This window comes from Malaclemys terrapin, chromosome 24, assembly GCF_027887155.1.
Source record: "Malaclemys terrapin pileata isolate rMalTer1 chromosome 24, rMalTer1.hap1, whole genome shotgun sequence".
NCBI classification, from domain to species: domain Eukaryota; kingdom Metazoa; phylum Chordata; order Testudines; family Emydidae; genus Malaclemys; species Malaclemys terrapin.
Window position 1 is genome coordinate 13,115,273 of NC_071528.1, and position 4,860 is coordinate 13,120,132.

Consider the following 4,860-nt stretch of genomic DNA (forward strand, 5'->3'; position numbering starts at 1 on the left):
CACCTTAATTTTGATTTAAAAGCCAGAGGATTTATGAATGAAACGGGTTCCACCCACCTCTGAGCAGGGGAGGGGGGGGAGTCACGTGATGGAACGCTCATACAACAGCAGCGGGAGGGTGAAGGAGGGGGGATGCTGAAAGCATTGCACATCATAGGGGGGGGGAGGAGAATATTATATAAAAGACACCCCCCCCTCCAATATGTAGCGCAACCGTTTTGCAAAAGAACCTGCCTAGAATAATGGATGTTCTGCCTCTCCCCTCACAATCCAGGTGTATAAACCATGGTCCTCCTCTCTCCCTCACCCCAGCATGACTCCACTCCAAGGGAGGCCCAGGGTACGTCTACACTACAAAAAAACACCCCATGATAGCGAGTCTCAGAGCCAGGGGCATCTGACTCTGGCTTGTGGGGTTGGGGATTCCCACTGGAACCCCCCTTCCCCACCCCCTTGCTGGGTTTTAGAGCCCGGAGTGCAAGCAGGACCGTCTACACGGCTATTCTTAGTCCTGTCGTGCCAGCCAGAGTCAGGAGACCCGGCTCGGAGACGCCCTCAGCCCCCGTGGACCCTGTTCTCGGCTGCATGCCATTCTCTCAGCACCAAGAGGCCTTGCGAGTGGAAAGGGCCTCTGAGGCCCATTCTGCCCATGGGGGCGTCCCCAGCTGGTGCAAAGGCTCTGCTCTGGGCCTGGGCCCAGTGACCGGAGTGCATTGCACTGGGATAGTTCTCTGCAGTGCCCACCGGGAGCCAGGGCAGCCCCGAAGCCAGGAGGGGCTCTGCATGGCCCCTGAATATAGAGTGCACAGGTGGCTTCAAGGCACCCCCTCACCCCTGTGCCGAGTGCGGGACGCGGTAACCGAGAATCAGGCTCCGTGTTCCCAGCGCGACGTAACCCTTTAGGCGAGATGTGCTTCGGGTTTCCGTTCCGCGCTGGCTAGGCTGGGGCCATAGGCCGCCAGGGTTTCATTGGAATCTTTGCTGACTCTGGTTCCTCTATTGCAAAATAAGCAGCGACAAGTTGCTGATGCTGGGCTGGGGCTGCCAGCTGCCAGGGCTCTTCCTGGACGTCAGCAGCAGCCAAAGCTTTCAACTTCTCAGCCGCAAGAGAGCACGGCGGGAAGGACGCCTTTTGGGGGCCGCTTGCAAAAATAGAATCACCCTTGCGAGGGGCCGTGACGGATGGCGTGACTCGCCGGCAGCGTGTGTCACGTCCCTAGTGGCTGGGTGCCTGCAGCTCATGGCTTTGTCCCCGTACAGGCCACCGCTTGTAACACTAGTAGCAAGGATGGAAGATGGGCCCTCTGGATCTAAGCGCATGAACCTTTGCTGCCTGAGGATCATGCAGCAAAGCGCCATCTCTGTGGGCCAAGGCGGTAGCAGGCTGGTCACCCTCTATACGCATCCCAGCCACCGCTAGAGATGCCGCACCGAGTGGGTGTGGTGGGCTACACAGAGGATAACAACCTTCTACTGCTCCTGGAGTTTGGCCTTTAACTCAAGTGATGGAGCCTTGCGCTATGGTGTTGAAGATTGCAGGTACCCAATAAATCAAAGGCAACGGCAGCGCTTGGGTGGTTGCTGCACTAGCTAGCGGGGGTGAAAATGCAACAGGGGCCAGGCAGTTTGGAAGCTGTTTCCCCTTGATTGCAAACTTCCTTGCCCAGACCATATCTCACCGGTTAGATGTCTATAACCTGCAGGGATCCCCTGAGCAAGGGGCTGAAGAAGATCCTCTCAGGAGGGCGACAATATTCTATAAGCACCTGTCACCCAGAAGGATCCCAAAGTGCTTCCTAATCTAGATGGAGCTCCAGCACCAGGGAAATGCGGCTGTCTCTAGGGAGGAGTGCAGCAGCCAACAGGCACACAGCATGTGCAGGGAGAGGACAGCAGGGCAAACCCTTACAGCGATCATTAATAACCATGGATACAGACACGAAGTAGGGTTTGGGGGGCTGCAGTAAGGGAGGAGCGCTGGAACATTGTAGTATAAACTCTCACTGTGGAGACAGGAATGGCTTTTCAAGTGCTGTAGTAAATCCACCCCCTCGACAGAGGAATTCTTCAGTCACCCCAGTGGGGTCTATACCAGGGATTAGGTCAGCTTAATGATGGCTCTTACAGGTGTGAATTTTCACCCCCCTGAGCCACAGTGCTATGTTGACCTACGTTTTAGGTGTAGACCAGGCCTGAAGTCACAAAAGGAACAGAGAGAGAGAGAGAGAGAGATGGGAATGGGAAGTATAGAAACTGTTACATTTTTAAGCTATCACTTTAAGTGTCAGGGAGTTTCCTGGTCCTGCTGACAAGCTAGGGGCTCTGTAGGGAAGTGGGAGATCTGGGTCTCAACTAGCAGCAGTCAGTCTATAGACAGACAGCCTAGTGTAAGGTGGGGGTGCGTTGTGCCGCTCTGTTTTCGGGAGCAGCCTGTTTTCTCTCTCTCTGTTTTAGGTTCTTCTGTATTATCATTCTGGATTCTACGAAATAAAGTTGTGTTACATCACAACCTTCCAGCAAGAGGATTGTAGGGTTTTATTTAATTCTTCTATGTGGGTGCTGGAAATATAATGGCATGGGTTGCACATGTCTGGCTCCAGGAGGCACTGAGGCAACCCTCCCCTGGGACGCAGATCCTGGGATTGCCGGGGCATCAAGGAGAGTGAATGACATTGGCACAAACCTAGGCACAGCTCTGGCAACATATCCCAGCCTGGAATTGTGTAATGTGAACTGGCTGCTTTTCCCTTTGCCCCATCCCAGGGGTTAAGCTACAGCACAGGGACATTTGATTCCATCCCCAGGGGAGGTGTGTTGGCTGCTGGAAAACCAGCTTGTCTAGACTAGGAGAACTGGCTTTGGTGTGACCCCGTCACTGTGCCTTCCCTATTACACCCCTCACATAGGCCCACTGTGTTGGTGCAAGCCCCATGTCACACCCGTGCAGCCCCATGTCACACCTGTGCAAGCCTGTCTATGCTGGGAGTTGGCACTGGGTGTCGCTACTTCAGTGCACAAAACACCCAGTGTAGACGGGGGCTCAGCTGAAGCAAAATCTCTTACCTTAGCTCAAGGTCTGGGAGGCCTGGGCTTTCAGGTCCAACAGCCCTCAGTTCTAGCCCCACTGGCAATCCCAGGCAGTCTGGACATGGCGATTACGGGCTGAACTGAGAGGAGCCCGGCCCGGGAGGAAGAGAATGACTCCCAGGGTGCCGTGCCCCAAGGTCACATTTCCTCCTACAAGTAACCGACCAGCCTGGAGAGGGGGCAGGGCTCCAGCATCCCCCTCAATGAGTGCATCATCCTCATCCACCCAGGCTCCCCTCCCTTTGCCAACTGGAAGCCCTGTGGCTAAATCCAATCACACGGATTGCATCACCTCCCTTCCCCAGGGAGCCCGGTGCAGCCCAGAGCCACTGGCTGCAGCTCTGCTCCCCAGCACGCCGCAAGGCTGCCAATCCTGCCCCAGAGGGAGTGTGAGACAGTGGGCAGGAAGCTGCTAGCAAGGCCCCTGCCCTGGGGAGAAAGAGACCTGCTTGGCCAGGGGCTTGCGGGAGCCATGCTTCAGGGAAGCACTATGCGCTGCCAGCCAGTTGGAGCGGGCGCAGCCTTCCAGTCCCTGGGAGCCCCTTCCCCGCCCACCCTCAGCGTTCGGTGATGAGGGGCTCAGAAGGAAGGGGAGCCCATGGGAGCCGAGCCCGGGCACTCATTAGGGAACGCCTGCCCCCAGCACAGGGGCTGTGGAGCAACATTTAAAGTGGGGAGCCATAGATTTGGGCTCCCCCCCCCATCTGACCATCCTCTTCCTTTCACCGGTGCCCTCCACTAGCAGTCTCACCCCTATACCCGCCCCTTCCAAATCGGAGTGAGTGACATTGTTACCTGGCGCCCGGGGTCACAGTGCCATGCAGGCTTACCCCAGCCAAAAAGTGGTCCGGCCACTGACCGGGTGCTCCCGCCGCCCGGCTCTGCAGCCTGTCCCCCACATCAAATAAATCAGCCCGGCTCAGAGCAGCAACAGCACCACCTGCTCCTCCTCCATTTGTCCCAGCCGGCTGGCCAGGGTGTGGGGCCTGGCTTGAGAGATAATAAGGGCTGGGCTGGATGGGAAAGTGAGGCACAGCGCTGGTTAAAGTGGCCCAGGTCATCCCTCCCACTGAGCCCCCCTGTCCCCGTGGGAGCTGGGACGAGAGCCCTTGACCTGCAGTTCCGAACTCAGGCGTCAGCTCCTTGAGCGAAGGGAGCTCTCCCTGCACCGGCAGTCGTAGTAGGTCCTTTACCGTCTCTGTGAGCTTGACCACTAGGTGGCGACATGCTCCTGAACGAAAGCAGCAGGTTCGAAGAGTGCTGGAGGCAGCATATAACTCAGCCATTGGAGCGGTCCCGCTGGGCCATGCCCCCTTCCCCAGTACAGGGCTCCCAGCCCCCAGTGCAGAGGGCATGTGTGCGTAGGGGTGTGGGGGGAGACAATCAACCCCCCCAGCCCTTTGATAACAAACCAGGAGCCTGGGGGAGCAGGCTGAGTGTTTGTGCCCCCAAGTGGGGCTGGAGAGGGAAGGGGGGCCTTTGGCTTCCTGGCTAAATGAAAAGGGGAGGGGGGGACGGGGAGAAGGAGAGGAAGGAGAGCCGGGGGAGAGAGGGAAGGAGGTTTAATGGGAAAGCCAAGGGGCGAGGGGAGAAGAGGAGGCTAATGGAGAGAGGAGGGGGTGGCAGGGGATGAATGGCAGGGGGAGGGACTCGCTGGAAGGAGAGGATTAATGAGAGGGGGTGGGCAGGCCTGGCAGCCTGGCTCCCGCTCCCCCCCCGGCTCCCGCTGACGTGCGGTGCCCACGCAGTGATGCCGACACCTCCAGATGCCTT